This window comes from Anser brachyrhynchus (assembly GCF_964034855.1).
Source record: "Anser brachyrhynchus genome assembly, chromosome: 8".
NCBI lineage: Eukaryota > Metazoa > Chordata > Aves > Anseriformes > Anatidae > Anser > Anser brachyrhynchus.
In genome coordinates this window covers 31,628,001-31,648,391 of record NC_137702.1, presented here as the reverse complement: position 1 = coordinate 31,648,391, position 20,391 = coordinate 31,628,001, and the positions used below count along the sequence as shown (strand labels likewise).

The window sequence follows — 20,391 nt, the reverse complement described above, 5'->3', positions numbered from 1 at the left end:
TCCACAAAGAAAGGTAAGTGTCCCTTCTCCTAATTCAATCACAGGATAATTATATCAATCTAATAGGATTCTAATCTGATCTCAGAATTTTTCACCAAATGAATGATTATCTCCTGAAGTACATTATTTTCTTTTTAACCTCCCCTCCTAACAAGCCCTTCTTAAAGAAAACCGAATCTTAAAGGAAACTGAACCAGACACTCTCAGTTATGTCCTAATCATTGTACCGTGTAACTCACTCCCTCAATAACATCCTCCAATTCACATATTCAACACCCAATCCTCAAATTCACATCTGAGTTTTGTTTTGAGGAATTGAGTTACAGTTCCAAACCTAAGAAACTCAAGACATTCAAGAACTTACAATACAGTTAGCCACAATTACATGTGCACAGAAGCTTTGACAATATTTCAAGCAATCTTCCCCTCAAAAACAAAACAAACAGGTCTGCTAACTTCTACACAAGTTTATCTGCTTGCTTATCTGCTCCTATACTAAGTATTCTTCACAAATGTAAACTACGAATTACAACAATTAGCTTGGTAACAAAAGTCTTGCCAAACTGCCCATACATTTTTCTTGTATTCAGTGTAAACACTGCAGGAGGAAGCCTCCTCAGCTGAAAACTCTGGAATATCTCAAATACTTTAACGTATGATTCAAAGAATGTTTGACTTTGCTAGAGATAGAACCCCTGGCAGTTTTACTCCCTAAGAGACAGTGAACTTTAAATATCTGTCATCACGCAGTCAACAATGGAAATAGTAGAAATTATAGCGGAAGGAGAGACCAAAAGTAACTTAAATGTCCACATTGCTATTTGTCAAAACGCAGCATTTAACAGAACAGAGCACTTCAGAAGTCATACATGTTTCCTCTAACTGGATACAAACAAGACTGATTCATGCCACTATACCGGTACAAATGCTGTATGATTTTGTATTTTTATAGAGAATTCAATTTCTCTTTCTTCAGTCTGTAATTAGGGAAAGTATAAGGCAGAAGTATAATTGGCAGAAGTCAGATTCTGCATTCAGAGAACTGGAGGGCATGAACTGTTTCCAGGTAATTTGTGGTATGTCCTGTCTTTTTGTTATGAATGGGAATGAGGGAACACTAAGTCATCTTTAAAATCAACATGGCCTTTAGGAAACCATATGAGATCAGACACAGAATAAAATACCTATCTGGTGGGCAAGACCAAACATGAACCAAGCTCTAATCCAATGGGGTGTGCGTCTCTTCACATCATTGCTCAAAACCAAAGAGAACCATATAAACAATGAAACAAAAAAAACTTCCTTTGCTCAAAAATAATATACAGAAATCCTTCTGTTTATGTCCTTTTAGCTTTGGGATGCAAACACAAACTTTCCGGCTCAGTTTTCACATACTTGCCAATGCAGTTTGCAGTCCAAAGCATTCTGAAGCTCCGTTCAACCTGACACAGGTACAAGAACAAGCAGCCCTCCCAGCCCACAACATAGCACAACTGGTGCCAATGGTTGCTACTTCATTGTTTCAGCACACTGGAGGAGGGTAAAGGAAGGAAAAGGAATCTCCACTTTGGCCTCAGAGATTCGTGAACAGCATAACAAACAGACCATGTACATGGTCATGCTAATGGAAGTCTCATAAAAGGGAACTGAAAAGCAATTTCCGAGCTCTGAATCAGACTCTCAAGCTATCTCAAAACTCTGCATTATAACTACGTCAGTTTTGGACATTAAAAGATTCACACTTCTCTCAAAGCCTTACTGATCTAACAAGGAGAATCCCCTGGACTTCAGACTCACTTAAGTCTATACCTGTTGCTTATATCACCCGTGGTACAGCACTTGACTCAGTTTTACCACTGTTTTATCATTATATATATTATGAAGCTAAGAGGGTTGAAAATAGTTCAATACATCCAGTCAAAAACTGCCTTATGTTCTCTAGTCTTTATGGGATGTAGTCAACTTTTATGAAAACCATACTTACTTTTGACACAGTACATTTCCTTACAAGTTTCCTCCATCTTCCCTCCCTCCCTCCAAAACAGTAACAGGAAATTATGAGGAGTGGGATATAAAACTCTTCTCTTGCCGTTGAGCTACTTGGTACATTTACATGTGCTATGGATATCCATGTGAGAACTAAAGAAAGCAATCAATTTCAGTGGTAAAGAAAGCCAAGTTCAGGGAAAAAAGAAAAAAAAAAAAGAAAAAAAAAGATCAATTTCCTCAGATTTATTTTTTGTGTAGTAATAGAAAAACTTAGGGAAACACAAAAAGCATGACTGAAAAGCCACGAAAGTTAATATATTAGGGGAAGAAATTAAGTCAAAGCTAAAGCTGCTATAAACTGAAGGCAGATTACGTGTTGATTATTTCCCAAGAAGCAACTTAGAGTCTTTTTCATTTGTATAACAAAAGAGAGATTATTTCTGCTCCTAAAATGGCTATAACCTGTATTTTATGTTTTTTATTTTGTTTGTATTTTAAACAGGATAAACTTCTGCAGTAGCTGCTACAGCAAACAGGTCGCAGGACTTTGAGAAGAATATTAAGGTTCGAGAACCTACAGCCTGTTATGATAAGGAGAAATAGATTGAGAAAGGATACATGATAGTTCAAAGGCTTTAAGCTACTATCAGAAAATGCATGAGTCTGTCAAGCATCAAAAACTCTGCACCAGATTACAGACAGGTCAGTGCTTCCAAAGGCTCCTGAGTCATCAAACTCTTCTTGCTCTCCTTCTCTTTCCTTGTATACATGCATACAGACATCATTTCCCCCATACATCCTTGCACTGTAATCTGACAACATATTTTAAATGTGCTTTATAACTAGTACTCTCATGCAACAGAAAGCACGCAGAACATGAAAAAGTGATCACTGAAGAGTTCTCAAGAATAAACAAGTACAGATCTCATCACTGGACCTGTATTATAAAATTATCTCAGAAACTTACATGCCCAACCAGTCAGCCCAGTAATCCTGAAGCCTTAACTTGCAATAACCATTCTATCCCCATTTTGCTGGCAGAAGCAGACTTCACCAAGTGTCAAATCTAAGCGTTTTCAGCTAAAGCTTCAAAATACAAGCTTTTGTTCTTCCTCTCATATAGGAAGTCATTTATTTGCTTGCTGCTCTGTTCCTACGATTTTAGTACCAAAAAGAAGAAAAAACGACTCTAACTACAAACGAAATATTTCAAATTTTTTTTCAGCAGCAAATATGCGCTTTATTATATTAAACTAACAACCAACTTATCTAAATTGCAAATTTGGACAGAAAAAAAGAGCCTTTACATAAGCGCCTGAGAGAAAAAAAAGTAAAAAGAAGAGTATTTCCTTTCTCTGTCCTCAGCGAAGTACCTCGGTATCTCAAGCGCACCCTTTCTGCAGCTGGGCACCACTCGGCAGGTTCCCGCCGACCCCGCTGTAAGGCAGCCCGCGCCAGGGGCGGAGGCCCGGCCCTCCCGAGGCCCGCCGCCTCACGGCCGCCAGGGCCGGGGCTGCCCGCCGGGACCCGCGGCTGTGGCTGAGCGCCAGCTTTCCGTCCTCCGCCCCGAGCAACGCGCCGTCCCGCAGTTACCGGTCCCACCGCGCCGGCTCCCTTGGGCACAGCCGAGCTTCTGTCGCGGTGCCGGGCGCTCAGGGCGAGCTCAGAGCCAGCGAGCCGGGACGTGCCGGAGAACCGCCCCGCCGCGGCGGCAGCTGGCGACAACCGCCCCAAAGGGGACTCCGCCGCAGCCTCCCCCGAGCGCCCCACCGCGGACCTGGCTCCGCGCCTCTCCACGGGACTCACCTCAGGCACCGCGCCCGGCTGCCGGGCGCCCCTCACCTGCTGCCGCGGGCCGGGCCGCCTGGGGCTGCGGCTGGGGCTGGGGCTGGGGCGCTGCGAGCGGCGGTTGCCGGTCCCGGCCACACCCTCCGAGGCCCCGCCACGCCAGGCGCTGACATGCGGTCACCTCCCCGGGCCTTGTTTCATGGGTTTAACAACTCGGCTGCCGGAATTTCTGCCACTAAACCAGGGTTGCAAGTCGAAAAGTAACAGTTTCCCAAATGCACCCGCTGACGGACAATTCGGAGTGCATTGCTCACTTTCCACGCACAAGTTACTGACTTTAGCAGACTTCCCCTCATCCCACCATGTCACATGAAGTTATCTGTACAACAGGGTCGTGGTATGAAACATACTTTCTAACACAAAGATTCAACTATCTGCAGAGGATCAGGCACTAGTAACAGACTGGCCATAGACAGCAAACACACCGCCCTCTCCTTTCACACAACCACAAATGCCAAGTTGTCTTTATGCCATGAAGAACAGCACAGCCTGACGTCGGATCCACAAGTGCCCAACCCACTCGCCTCTACCTTTTCAGTATCACCTTTAAGACATGTATTCAAGTCACCCATCTCCTTTCCCCAGGTAATCCCATTTATTGCTTGTTTCAGTCCAGACACGGCCTGTGCATGCGTACATGTACAAACCACAGCCTTCCCTGTGACAGATTGCTCCTATCGGTCCAAGCCAAGACTATTTAGCCACCATGTATGTTGCAGAATTAAGTACTGCGAGAGGAAATTTCTTGGAAAAGTCTGAGAAATCAAGAAAACTCAAGTAAGATGGTTAGTTTAATACAATAAAAAACAAATGTAGAGAGAACTCAAATATGCTGTAGAGGAAGAAGAGTGGAGAAAAATAGAAGAATGGAAAAATAAATTTGTCTAACATTCTAAAGTAAAGGAAGCTCACAGTGGCATTTCTGACTGGTGCTTCCCTCCCCATCGCAATTCCACTTTGGTTCCGTTAAGGAAGGTGCGAGCAGTAGGAAAACATTATTATTTATTATACAGTATTGCCACACCCCTTTTACAATAACTACTTCAAAAACAGTTAAGTTTAGGTAAAAAAGTAAAAGATGACAGTTTCCTGAAGGATTCATTCCCTTGTGGTAGGAAGTAACTCACCACTGGTGGCATGCTGATGGACACAGACAGCTACACCTTCATACCTATGTCATCCCAAATTACAGAACATTACAACGTTATACTGACACTGAACAAAACCTTGAAGTTACAATCTAAATTCAAACCGTTCTCACACAAACTGAGGCCTAAACCCACTTAATCTTTTTTCAACAAAGGTTTTCCCAAATGCAATGACATTTAAGATACTGATGAACTAGGAACACTGGCAAATCTGGGATAGCTGATGGCAAGCTGTGATGGTAGCTTGTCATTGCCAGTTGTGCAAAATCAGGTAAGTACTGAGGACAGGAAAATCAATATAAACCATAAACATTTCAGCCACAGTGGCAGATTCCAGAATGTCATGCCATGAGGAACAATCCATGGGGATTTCCCATACGATATTTCAGGCACAATCTTTCTTCAAAATACAGCTGTGGGAGGGAGGGGAAGAGCAGGGAGAGGGGGAAAGGAACCCAAACCACCAGAATGTGATCCTGTCCTGGACAACAAAATGTCTCACTATGTCCTGTGCAAGAAAAATATAGTGAGAACATAGAAAAAAGAGTTGAGACACTTGGATTACGCTTTTCGTTCTAATGTTCTGATGAATCCACTTACCTCCTGTAAGTTTTTTCTAACATACATCACAGTCGTAAATATATTCACAGGAAAGACCATATAGTACTTTTTCAGTTATCATAAAAGCATAAAGGTCAGAAAAGACCTCCAAGATCATCTGGTCCAACCGTCCCCCTACCACCAATATTACCGATTAAACCATGCCTCTGAGTACCACAAGATCGAGTGAAACACACTACGTAAGTGCACACTAGTATTTCCCTTATTGCATAAAGGAAAAGGTCTTGCTTCTACCATATCTTCTGCAGTTCACTGAAAAATCTATAAAAACATCTAAAATATCACGCCAAAAATTCAGATCAGTTACCGCATAATCATCAGTCACAACTTATTTATTGACAGATATGAAAAATCTCAGGGAATTTTCAGGCACTGCCATTACATAGGAAGTAATGTCATGGTTCATTGTCATGTTTTATGAATAAGACCTAGAAAAGCAGTAGTAATTTCCTTAGTAACATGACTGGGTGCTCAGTAATGGGACTAGTAGCTGGGCAGCCCTGCATAAACTGTGATTACTCTTGCATGAGTCATTACATCCTTTTCCTAGGCGTTTTATTCTATCTTCAAATGAAACTGAAAATTGGTCTTTGTCTTCTTACATAACACATCCTTGTACATTTTCGATACAAAGCTTTCAAAGAAAATTTGCCTGCAACCTGTGAGAATGATTCATAGGGCTGCAGACACTAGCTGCACAAAATTACTGTGAGTTGTCACATTAAGTTACTGAGTTATTTTGAATTAAGTTAGATTAGATTCCTTGCTGAAAAATTTTTGGTGTTTTCACATTTTATTAAATCTACTTCAGAAATGGGTTTACTGAGATGTCAGCTGAAGTCTGAAAGTAGTAATGCCCTGAAACAACCGCAGCACCTCTGTCAAGCCCTCCCTATCAGTATTCCATGCTGACCTGCCTTAGCCCTTAATCGTCTGTTTATCTACATGGCATCATGTTATCTCTTTATCACCTTGCCACAAAACTTTTAGTGGTGAATCACTGTACTTCACAACATCAGCTGGGGAAGGCTGAGAAACCAGCAGTGTGCTGACCATCGCTGGCCACACATCACACACAGCTGTGGCCTTGTATGGTCACCCTTGACTTCTACTTTATGAAGAAAAGGAGTATGTACAGGTGTATCTTTCCACCTAATGCAAAGACACCTATACAAATCTGAACAGGTAAGTGAGGAGGAACATAACTGGGGCCCAAGACAGTCCCAAGACTTATGCTATTGTAGCTTGCTTACTTTAATTGTGCTAAGAATTGGGTACTTAGTTCATGAAAGATCATTTTCAAAATGAAAATGGCTGGCTCACAGTTGCAACCAGAGGTGATGCAAGGAAACAGGAGAATTCATTGAAACTTTTCAGTTTAACCTTAAAACATCATAATTCCTTCCTAAAACATCTGGGAGGAAATCTGTCTATTCCAAAAGCAATGCTGTTCAGCTACAGTGATAAAATGCAGAAGTAACTACACAAGATGAGGACATGGTATGCAAGGATTGCTCACACAGCAGTTCTTGTGAATTTCCTAATAAACAAAAGTCAAAGCAAGTTTCTACTGTAGACTTTTCTTAGAAGAGAAAGGGCCCAAACAAACAAAATGTTACATGCCCTCTACTCCCACAAACACCACATGGAAAAAAATAATGCTCAGCATAACTGTTGGCTAGGAAATCAAATTAACTTGCTGGTAATTTTCAAATTAATGGAAGACGTATCAAGCTCAAGCTAAATTAGAATGAAAATACCAAAATGGGACAAATGCGCACATCTGAAAGTCTCACGATATTTAGTCAATATTTAGCTTGAAAACTATGAGCAATAGCAACAGTAAAATTTGCCCTGGTTGCCAACTGAAATGGACAAGGTTAGCCAGCAGCTCTCCAGACCTCCAGGAGAAAGTTACCAACACCCAGTCTTGCTATTTGGTCTTAGTCCTGGAGACATTAGGTGTTCCAGAAGCTTTTGAGAGCCATCTGTTATGAGTGAGAGTCAAGAAGCCTTTGCGAACCCTAGCTTCAAAACACTTTGCAAGCAGGTATGTCCCATAGCTGATCATCCTGGAAATAATGCTGTAGTAAAGCAGGAGAGTTTGAGGAGTTATATAAACCTGACCTAATTCAGTGACAAACTGGAGCATGAGCATGCTCTGGCTTGCTGAAGTTTCTGGCTTCAGCACATTTAACTTCTGCAGCCCTAGAGGAGTGCAGATTGGGTTCATAATAACACCAGATGTCTGATCCTCATTCACTACTGGCTAAAAACTTCACTTTCGATAGATCAGTATTTTCTGGTAGGAACTGGTTTACTGCTAAACCCCTCTAATCTGCAGCTCACATAAGTGAGTCTTAAATCAGAAAGAAACTGAAAATTTTGGAAGGATTTTCACTGTGGCTATCAGAAATTTTCAGAGCTGCTTGCTGCTGAATTGTGTGTGCCATGAGTCAGCTAGTATCAACCATTGCTAGAACCAAAAAACTGAGTACAATACAGCCCTTGCCAGATAAAATAAAAATAAATATGATCTTTAACTATCAATTAGTAAATCCACTCTACACTATAAAAATAAATGATTGCACATATTCTGTGACAATAACATGTTCACCACTACCACCTCCAAACTTCAGTTTGGCATTGACAATCACGTCAAAAAACTTGAGCTTGCATTGATTAGATAGACCTGTTGCAGAAGCAGGAAACATGGGACTAAAACTGCATCAAAACTGTTTTTCTTTTGTTGACTAGTTTTGGTAAATGACATTAAACTAGAAGACAATACCAGAAAGAAGCTATGCAAGGTTTTATGGGTTCCTTTCACCAGAGGGTCTATTTTCCTCTTTTTCAATCTAGCAGTGGAAGAACTGTTACTGTGGAGCTAAGACTTCCTTGTAAGGTTCTGTTTTTTCATGTTTCTGTTAAAAGTCTCAAATACAAGAGAATTAACAGCCTCTCTTTGAATGTGACAGATGTTGAAGAGTTTCGTTTAGAACATAAACCAACATAAAGAAAAGGATAAATAGAAGGCCAGAAAGCAGCCCTAAAAAAGTTGAAACTTTCAAGGGATGAAATACAGTGAGATGTGTGTGTTTACACACTTTGTAACAGCATCTACATTTCTGAGCTCCTTAAACAGAAATCCCAAAAACCTGCAAATCCTTATCTCTCTCACTGAGAGCGAAATAGACCACACAGGTAGCAATATCACCTCTATTACGCAGATGAAAGTGTTTAAAGCAGCCTCCTCTTCATTTACTGGCAAAGCCACCAAAATACTTAAGCACTAGTCTGGAATCTGCCAGGTTGACACTACATACCACTGCTCCAAATGACTCTGGTTGTGTTTGCATTGTTTCAAACCGAAGCAAAAAAGAAAGAATGAGCAAAAGGGCTTTATCTGAGAGAGACAAAGGCAAGATATCTGGGCTTAAAAAGGCAACACCAGTTATGGCTTTATGCCGATTATTTCAGCCTTCTGATAAAAATACATAAGGAAATCCCTCGATTATTTTACCTTTTTTTTTTTTTTTAAGCTGTACTGTTCTCTGTTGATATTGTCCCTAGCACAAGTGAAACTCTGCATTGCTCACTCATCTTCCCTCTTATCAGCACACATCTTAGGTCTTATGTATCATGAATGAGAGGGAGAAAACCCACATGGCAAGAAATCACTTCAAATTTAATTTTACACTATGCAGCAGGGCAAGAAATAGAACATATTCAGAAAAGGTCGTTTAAGAATTGAAATGCAAACCATCTTTTCCCCAGCAAATGCAGGAAATTATGTTGCGTTAAGTACATTTCACCTAATTGAGGTTTTGCATATTATTTTGTATTCACCCACAGTAAATTATGTCAATGCTTAGATTTTCTTTAATCTACTAAGGCTGACCTTCTTTGTATGACAAATAAAATTACAAAGGTTCTAAAAATATATCCTACTAAAAGTGCAATCTCTTTGTAGAAGAAAACCAATACAAGCATAAGACAAAAAGGAAAGATTCTTTATACTGTTAGCCACTCAAAGGAAAACACTCAAAGATGCTAATGAAATCATACTGAGCCATAAAATGCTATTAATTAGAATTCAGCTCGGTAAGAGAAGACACTGGGGAAAAAAAAAAAAGTTCTAGCTCTTGGAATGCCTTGTAAAATACTTCTTGTCACTTTGCATTTTATACATCTTTGCATTCATAACTCAACCAAAAATGCACAGAAAAGTGCATCATGAATACTTATGAATGTAAACAAACATTTTAACAGCCAAATGATGCAAAAAATATATAAATTCATGCGGATAAACAAACCAAGAAACATCTTCCATGCCTGGCAAAATCCAAGGTAATTTTTAATGAAGCTATTTCTAGATGAGGTTATTTCCAGGCTTCTTTGCAATGCCAAACACACATTTCTAAGACTGCAAAAGGTGCTGGATTGCAGCTGAGAACATTCCTATAAGCACAGATGGAAGCACAGTCCCTACTTTGTAGTACTTGGGAGTGCTACGTGAATTTTGGATTCATCTTGGTTCCATACTGGGACATGCCAAGGCAAGAGGCAGGCCCCACCCTCTGGCTCCAAAATTGCCCTGAACAGAAAACAAAAAATGCATCTGAAAGGAGTCATAGCCTGCTATGAACACAAGAATAAATGCCAGCCTAGGCGGCAGGACAACAGGGTTTCGAATGTACTGCAGTGCACATCAAAAGGTAAGTGATGACACAGACAAAAGGACTGTGGAAAGATGTGTGGAAAAGGACTGTGAAAGATTATTTATGGCTCTCAACATTCATACCTTTTTGTTACTTCTTTTTTGTTAGATGTTCAGGGGCTGAGAAAGCATTCTGGGAAAGCATCACTATGGGTTGGAGTGCTTTTGTGTTTTACTTGACATCTACTTTGCCACTATCAGATACAAGATACCAGACCTGAGCAGCTATCAGTTGGACTCAGTACACAGCCATTTCTGTGATCTGTTCATGGAACAGCATTAGGAACTATGTGCATAACTGGTAACATTTCTGCACTTAGGAAGAAAGTTTGCAGAAATTGGAAGAATCTTTCCACTTGTGTACTTTGGTTTGCAGGCAAATCATAAAATCATAGAAAGGTTTGGGTTAGAAGGGACCTTAAAGATCATCTAATTCCACCCCGCTGCCATGGGCAGGGACGCCTCCCACCAGACCAGGTTGCTCACAGCCCCATCCAGACTGACCTCGAACACCTCCAGGGATGGGGCATCCACAGCCTTTCTGGGTAACCTGTGCCAATGCCTCACCACACACACAGTAAAGCATTTCTTCCAAATACCTTATCTAAACCCGTCCTCTTTTAATTACCCACAAGTCATCCGTCCATCAAATCTGCATGTCTCCAATTTAGAGACAAGGATGTCATGCAGGACAGTGTCAAATGCTTTGCACAAATCCACAAATCCAAATAAAATACAACAATAAGCCCTAAGCAAAAAAATGAGATCATCATGATTTAGAGAAGAGGAAACAAACACTTTCTTGAAATTTGGAAGGCTGTGCTCAAAAGAAGAGATTTAATGTTCCAGGCCAACTGCAGATGTAGCTTTTAGGCCTAACTTCATTCTACCAGCTGCCAACTCTTGCTGAGTGGTCTGCTAACAAGTCAGTCATCATAAGACAGCTCTACAATCAACAACAAAGATATAGACAGCTACACAGGGCAACTCAAATTCAAAGCGGACTGAATTATTGACTGAATTTTTCTGTCTCTAAGAACTAGAGCATAGAATGACTCGCCTCCCAGTGCAGCAACTTTGGCTGTGGTTTCCATTTAAGCAGCATTGCTGTTTCAGCCACCAGGGCTTAGCTCTGCTGTTTCTTCCCTGGCCATTCATACTTGGAGTGTTTACACAGCTGAACAGTGAACTGGGATGAGGACTTGATCTGGATAAACATGAGGTGAAAAAAAGTTGTTTTTCAGCAAGTTGTTTTTCACCTAACTGGATTCACCTCACAGCCACAGGATAGTTTTGCTGACAACAAAAGGAATGATACAGAAATGGGAAAAAGCAGCTAAAGAAAAGCTAAAGAGGGCACAGACTGCTTATTTTGGCATTCTGGAACCCCAACTTACATTTAAGGCCAGGAATCAATGGCACGGAAGCCTTTAAGTTTTCTAATACAGACAAAAAATATCACAGCCCAGCTACGATTAAAATATCATAATCAAAGCACTTGACCCACTATAAAATTCATTCTGCTGGACTGAAGTTGTTTAACAATTTCGAATAGTTATTTTTGTAATAATTAGCTAGCATCACTCATGTCAAATCAGTTATTCTAATCACTTCCCTCCCATTGGCTGTTGTAAAGATAGCATAAAAGCATAAAGGTAGTGACCTTCGTATTGTGTACTCTGCCTAATTCAACAGATATGTGATCACGTGCACGTATTTGATCCAGGTCAAATGTGCTGCTGGGCATTATGTCAGTGCATAGATCTTGGTATTAATTACCGTGGAACCATAGCCTGAGTACCTCGAGTTAAACAGGATGAATCCAAATCTTAGCGTACTGAAGCATGTTCTGTTAAAAGTAGTTTCAGAACCAGGTATGACTTTAGAAAACAAAGTGTTTTAACAAGATTTTCCAAAACTTAACTTTGATATACAAGGAAATGATTAGTCCTGTAAAATTAACCTTGTGAAAATGCTTGCATATTAAAGTGATTTATCACATCAGCCACTGCCTGGAAACTGTTGAACCAGCAACAAATACAATGCTGTTGTTTAAAGCTCAATTTTAAGCAAACAGAATAATATATCTTGCGCTCTGTACTGGCTTAACTTTTAATAAGACATTAATATTTAATAGATCTTTTTTAAATGTTTTTTTTTTCCTAATGTCTGACCTCAGTTCAGTACTGGAAAAGAAGCATTACAGTGTAACTGATTAGGCACTCTGCTCCTAGACACAGCACTCTGTCAAAGACAGACAGAAAACAAAAACATGTCATAATAGGCTGGAGACTAGATAACAAGCATTAGTCCCTACTGTGAAAACAAAACAGTCTGCAGTTATGTTTGACTCACTGAACTGATCTGTTCTGCAGCCTTCCCAGAATTCTTTAATACAATAGGAAAAGCCATCTAGGATGTAAATATCCTGGTGTAAACAGAAGTCAGACATTAATATGGCACTATTTTTCAAGCACATAGTTCAATTATACACTTAATTGTTTCATTAGCCAAAGCCAGAGAGTGAATAAAAACATTGCTTACACAGAAAAATATGAAACACCAATATTTTTATGAAAGCTTAAAGAACTCAAGCACTTAACTGCCAAAAAAACATACGCATCACTTTATCACCTTGCAAGATGCATTTATGGGAATCACAAAATATACACTCGAATTTGGAGATAAAATTCTTGATTAAAATTCAAATTCACTGAAATCCACAGCAGTATAGCTACATTCGATTTAACACAATGTATCTGAAGCTGCCCAGTCAGAAGTTATACTAACAGAAATTGGAACATTCTAGTCAGTCGTTTGAACTGTTACAAACCTACCTATAAAACAATTCACCACATGAATGACAGTTTGAACAGTCCTTTCATTTGAAAAATGTTCCATTGAGAACTGTAATATATTCCTCACTCTGGTACCTGAAAAGGTTACAAAATACAGTCCCCAAAACAAGTGGAAAATATCTAATTGAAATATGTCTGGTTTCACTACAGAAAACAACTTGAATGATTTCCCAGCCTTCCACAGTAGCAGTTACAAAAGTCATATTTATATTTTAAGAAAGTGAAACCAATGAATTGGAAGTTATATAATTATTAAACCATTTTCTGAACTCCTCAGAAAAGACTGAGAACATACACTAATCTACTTGAACACAAGTAGTTCTGGATTCTTCTAAAAAGTTAGAGTAGCTAAAAACATTTTATGAATATCCTATTTCTACAGAGGCTCCAAAAGTCTTCTCACCTTGACCAAGAGAGGGGAAAAGCAGGAATGTTAGCTAAGTAAGTCACTGCTTCGCGTGAAATTTGTAAAAGTTCTAGGCCGTGATATTTAGAATTATTGGACAGACTGCATAATAATTGTATCTTGTTATCTATTCTCAAAATATCCTGCACAATGAGTCATAGTTGAATAACATCTCACTACATCCTTCCACTTAGAATAGAATGCCTTACGGGGCTTGTTCCAACTCTTACAAACCTGAGTAGAATGTTGATAGTGAACTGATAAAAGCATCATGAAAGCAGCAAGACATAGTGATCAAGTCTTAATTCATAGCAAAGTCCAAAATGGAAAAGGAGGGCAAGGGCTACCTGTAAAAGAACTCTTCCTCTCTCTTTACAAGACACGAGGTGGCACTTACACAAGATTGCTTGGTCTTGACCTTTTGCCTATGGTTTTTCTGAGTGAGGAACACAGATTCATGACATAGCCTTCTGTCAGTTATGGTCTGTTAATATTACTATATCTTATTAAGCTGAAGACTGAGAGAGTAATAGAAAGTGAAATGAAACTGAAAATAGAGGATTTTCTAAATGACAAGTTCTAAGAAAAGTACAGATTACAGTATTTTTTTTAAATCCTGCCAAAATCTCAAGGTTTAGCTATTCTTTTTATTGTCTGGGCAAAGTACCCCTGTAATCTGTACTCAGAGCAGTACCATAGGGTGAATCAGAGTATTAGTTTATCTTCTCTTTGCAACAAGAAAGCTGAAGTTGCCTTAACTCATTCTCTCAGTCATTAGGAGACAATGTGGAAATCTTTTTTTCCTACCTCCTTAAGCAGAAGAATATTGGAAACAATGGGTCTTCAGTGAACCCGATTTTCAATTCCCAATTTTCTAAGAACAACTCTAAGATCAACTTCTATGAGGTAGAGTAAGTCCTGTAGCCAGAGTAAAGAACATACTACACCTATCAGTCCAGAGTAATTGAAGTTTCTTTTGGACATTTTCACTGTTTCTGATACTGTAACCTAAGCAAGCGTAAGTGCATTCTGTGCTATATGGAGCCCCTATGTTGTGATAAGCCATGTCCTTGAAGGGATGAAAAATTTTTCTTTTAAAACATTAATTCATTATCCCTATTTTTTTTTCCTCAGAACAGAACTGGCCAAGATAACTGGAGAGTTGGTAAAAGCTAAGACTCCTCTGAATAAAAAACAAAAAAGGAAAGTACTAGTGTGTCAACTGTATTTAAGCTAATGAAGGAAGGCCAATCTTAAAGCGAACTGAGACACATAATAATATTGGAAAGGAAGTTTTTGGATACTCAAGAGTTTTTACTGCAAATTAATACATAACAGGGGTTGTGACACTGTTTTGAATAAATGCATTATCTGGAAATTTATGATAAATAATCAAAACTGAACAATTCTCTTTTTCCCATTTATGTGCATAAAATCATTACTATTTTATTTCCAAAACAAGTTGCTGAATAACTCAAATAATTATTTTTGTACAAAATTTCAATTTGATGTTAATTCTTTAGAGCAAAAAGCAAATCTATTTAAAGTGGAAAGTTCATGATCAAATATTTCTTAATTTTACAGTTATGTATTTTGACTGCGAATCAGATAGATAAATCTATGCAATATACTCCATTTTGTTACTCCAAAGTAACCCCCCAAGAGAAAACACACAAAGAGTACAAACACAATATGCCTGCTCTTTAAACTTTAACAAAAAGATTGTAAGGAGGAGCACAGAAAGGGTTGGTGTTGTTTCTGGTAAGGAACAGCATAAGCGCAGGGGAACAGTTGGAGCTTTTATAAACGCTTTTTTGATTTTTTTTTTTTTAAGAGGCTTTAAAGAACTTGCTTCATTTTTGCAGCAGACAACCATAATGTGTGAAAATTTTATTCATCAAGAAGAACAGTCTCCTGCCTTGAAGCCTTCTTCCTTCATTCCAGATCAAAAACACTTTCTGGTTCGGCTTAAGAACTAGCTAGAGCAGTTGACATTACAGCCAAGAAGTCTGGCTTCTACTGCTGTAAATTTACTACTTAGCTAAGAAGAATTTAATTCAAGACATTGTGCACCACTGTCCTCCTCAGCAAAATGGATAACAATCACCTTACCTTCTACTGCAGAGATAAAAACAACAACAACAACAACAAAAAACACACAAAAGAAAACACAACACAATGTAAATAGTTATTAGTAATTATTTTTAAAGGTAGAAGACGTCAAAGGCAAGTACTCAGACTTCCAAGAATTTAGAAACGGTACAACATGCTTGCTAAGCATATCCCCAGCATTAAGCAGGTTACTAAGTATGTGAAGTCAGGGTAAGGCAGGCATTTTCTTAAATTATTATTTTTTTTTATTCAGGAAAATATACATTTGGAGGAACTAAGAAATGATAGAATGATTGTCCATGGAATGAAATCTACAGATATTGCAGAACTGAGATTCTGACTCATGGCCTTGAACTTAAAACAAGTCCATTGTATCCAAAACAAGACGCTAAGCCTATATTCAAGTTTTGCACTTCAGCAAAAACTTTTCAAAGCCAGCTTTCAGGCTAGGTTACCTGTGAACTATTTTTGCCCCCCCTCTTTTTTTTAAGTTCACTGTCAAAACAGCTGTCCGAAGATTCTGTATTACCATCTCCTGTGTTACAATGGTAGTGTGAGTCACATAGGAGCACATTAGGGAATGCTATTAAGTCTTACTGACTGAGTCCATTTGGGAAATTAGAAAAAGTCTTTTTCCTAGTTGTTACAAACTCTATATTTGAAGAACTCTGGTATACAAGCAGCACAGATGTGACAGAGAAACCAATTTTAATTAAACTTAAGTCTTATGAAACTTTGGTTAGTGACACACACATACACACACAAAAATTGGTTGAAAATATGTTTAGAAATGAATCCAAGGCTATTTGGAATGGATGAGAATACACAGTTATACTTTTACATTTACTTTTTAGTTATGAATACAGAGAGAGAATTAAAACATGTCAAGTAGCATTTAACTGATGATATAGTATATGTCAATAAATTTGTACATTGATGATAAGAACTGAAAACACAAAAAGGACAATAGAGAGAAAATTTTGATCAAGTAAGACCTGTGGGAAAAAGGTCTTCTTAAGAATTTCTAAATAAGTTTCTAAGGATCTTCAAGATGACTTATGTAATGTAGTACTTACTCAACAGTGAAGACTACCTTTAAGCCACACTGCATCCATTTATCCATAAACCAACTTCATATAACAATTAACGTGTTTCTCAAAATTCTTACCTATATTATAAAGAAACTTATTTGTTCACTTTTGCAAAACAAAACTTATTTGTGTGCTCTGGTAAACATGCCCATTATTTACTATCTGAGATAGCTACTACTAAATTGGACAAGCAGCATTAGAAACAGTAAAATGTTAATTTTATCTAGCTGACTGGTAAGTGGCTGAATTTCACTGTGAGCCTTAGCATACAGCTATGAAAGGTTGGTTTTATTTTCCCTTTTTTTTTTTTCCCTAAGACAAAATAAAGTGTTTTTTATTTTTTTTCTTCAAGTTGTACTATATCACCTTGCTTGAAATTTTTGCAAGGATTTTATTGAAAAAAAAAATCAGTTCTTACCTCTACACTATTGTATTGTTCAAAGAGCATGCAACATTCTGCAAGATCAAGTTGGGTCAGCCAGTTACAAATAGGTATATGCTTCATTATCTACTCCCTCACCTCACAGTGCATTTGACTCTGGGGAGAAGAAAAAAAAAAGAAAAAAAACACCTCCCTTTACAATTACTATCACTTATGAATATTAAATGACCGAACAACACAGAAAGCATGCAAGTCCTGTTATTATGGCCAAAGAGATTAATACTTTCTTGGTCACTTGGTAACAGGTAGTTATATATGCATTAAGAAGTATCTTATTTCACCATACCTAAATTGGTGGAAACATGACAACAGTTTATGACAATTGAGAGTCTGTTCAGGTCTACAATCACTTCATTGCTTCACTGTAATCCTCATACAAACAGAGGATGTTGATGGCTGCATTTCGTTTAGCTCTCATGGCTGAATTATCTTCTGGAAGACAAATCAACAGTCACGCAGTACTATAGTATCAATTAGAAAGTGCTCATTCTTTCTTCATAAAAGTGAAAAAGTGTTTGTGGTGGGTGTTCGCCCAAGATGAGAACACAGTCAAGGTCAACCAGTTATAGAGAACGTCTGTGACTAAAGCACCTGAGAGGCTTTTAGAACTTGGTTTCCATGATATTGTTGGTATTTAAGTTATCAGTAAGCAAAAATACTTTTTGCTACTTTTTCTCCTTTTCTACAACTTCTAAATTGATATAAAAGATAATAAAATATAAGATAAGATATAAGACAATAAGAGATAAGCATGAGGGACATGAGACAAAAGATAGACAGAGAAAATGTTCTCCCAGCATCAGAGTTCTGCGTAAACGGTTATGTAAGATCTACATAAGCAAACAATTAACCTTCCAAAAACTGCTGAGTTTATGAAGAGATTTCTTTTTGCAAGCTTGAACATATCCTAAATAAATTCATGGACGCCCAGTTCTAAATCTACAACTTGTGTCCTGAACATTTTGTATTGGAGCACTGATGCCAGAAGCAGGAACTGCTCATGTTCAGACATGCAGTATCTTCAGTTTTACATCTTTGATACATCCTTTTATTTGAATATTTTCCTCTCACCCATAATTCAAGAAAAGGACTTGCTCATTAGTTTCGTATAAACTAACTAGAAGTATGACTTTCCAGCAGCTAACCACTTGTTTCAACACATCTCTCTACACCAAACATGTGAGAAAAAGCTGCCTGCAGGCTGACAAGTTATGGTCAGCAAGGAGCCTGCGGTGCTCTCTAACAGACAGAGAGGTTGTTTAGCACTTCTGTAAGTCTTGGAACAGTGGAAATGTGTTTAAGTTTTTTGATTAAATTAAATTAATCCAATGGGTAACTTCTCCCTTGGGTAGCAAGAAGAAAGGATGTTCTTATGACAGCACCCTGATCTACTGAATTGATCTTAGCTTTTACTACAGAAAAACAACCTGGAAATGTTTTAGGAACTCACAAAGAGTTGCGGTCATATGTATTGGAGCATATTTGAACCAAAAGCACAGTGAAAGGTGTTTTATATGTAGCTTTAAACCCAACTGCTCATATTGCAATGCTTTACTCTGACATTAATTTATTAGTTTTCTTCTTTCCCCTGTCACAATATGCCAGGACTATCAAATGATGCTACTGATAATTTTTGCTTGTTATGCTCCAGGCAAGGTAAGTGATATGCACTTATGTAGTCTTAATTCAGCTAAAGTTTTGTTAAATTAGCTCCATTGTAAATTTAATATACATACACACACATACATATATTTATTTATTTATTTATTTTTTCCCAAAGACACAAAGGTCAAGTAATTCAAAATCTCTGTGTTATACAATAAGTATTCCAGGGACAACGATTCATACTCCTTTTTTCAGCCACTGGGGATTCAGGCCGCTCAGGAGTGGAGCAAGCCATACATCACGGTCTAATCCTGTCCTCAGAGTTACTAAGGTGAGCCAGTACAGCCAGGACACCAAGACAGTCAGCTATTTCATCTCACCTGGCAAGCCATATTTTCATACTTCCATGTTCAGGCTGAAAAGCGTTTTACCAGTACTTTCATTGTGACTTTTTTATGTTAACAAAATTGTTATGTTTTGAAATTACACTGATATCTGATTATTGATATGTATTGAAATTACAACTAGCCTGTTGCTGTGACACAATCATTTGTAAGGAAAAAATGAATTTAATGGGCACCTGCATGAGTAAAATTTGTAAGGAAAAAATGAATTTAATGGGCACCTGCATGAGTAAAATTTTCCATAAGGATTTTAATCGCTTAAACTTGGCATGCCTTCCTAGCTAGCTCCTTTGAATCAAGGGCCCACCAATTTTGTTTTCAGATGTACTCAGATGTATTTTAATTTTCAGACGTGCCCTGATTTCTCTCTGGCATCAGTGAAATCAAACCCTCAATGACACAGCATTGATAAAATTAATCTTCCCATACAACAGTCTATACACCTCATGACCTGTAATGAGGTATGAATACCACTGACCAAAGTTCCACTCTCTTTGCTGATCGTAGCATCTTAACAATTTATGCTTAACTAAGCAATTTAGACAGTTATTTCTTGAATGTTCCATCACAACATATTTGAATGGCAGAAGGTTTCTGCAAACTGAGGAAACCTTGAAAAATGAGTTACAGAGATTCTGTGTACCTCACTAGAGCAATACATTAAAAGCTATTGTGAGCAACAACTTCAGAGAAGTTTGGTAGAAGCTAGTTAGATTTCAGCAGGACAATTTTTAGATTTTAAAATAAGGATTTGTAGATTTCTGGACTCTGAACCTACACATCTAGGGAGGTGGTGTAGCAGTTTAGAAGGTAGTAATTTAAAAGTCAGGATATGCACAAGGACTCTGATCTTCCACTTGCAGAAAGAAACAAAACAATACAAATAATTTTACCAACCTATTAGCACCTCTTAATGAAAATCCGATTATTTTAATGGAAGTTTTACAAATGGTGTAATGACAAAATAGTGTAACGACCACATGATTTGTCATTAAGAATTATAAATAGCCCTCCCAGTTTACAGTTGGAGGTAGATCTGGATGAAATACCAAAATTGAGAAGAATTATGTTCTAATATTCCTCATCAATCAGCAGAAATACAGCAAACTGTGATGATAATCCTTAGTCCCAAAGCATAACATTGGCA

At 38.2% G+C, this 20,391-nt stretch overlaps 1 protein-coding gene across 7 annotated transcripts in view; it reads right to left on the bottom strand.

Annotated features, from left to right (window-relative positions):
* BCAR3 (BCAR3 adaptor protein, NSP family member) overlaps window positions 1–20,391 on the bottom strand; it is a 97,367-nt gene that overhangs the window by 49,945 nt on the left and 27,031 nt on the right. Inside the window, exon 1 of one of the 7 annotated variants that reach the window (XM_080602876.1) lies at window positions 17,212–17,331. The exons of 3 other annotated variants lie outside the window; for them this stretch is intronic. The gene's annotated coding sequence lies outside the window, so the exon portion shown is untranslated. 3 more of the 7 variants (XM_080602870.1, XM_080602874.1, XM_080602871.1) reach the window with 3 other exon arrangements.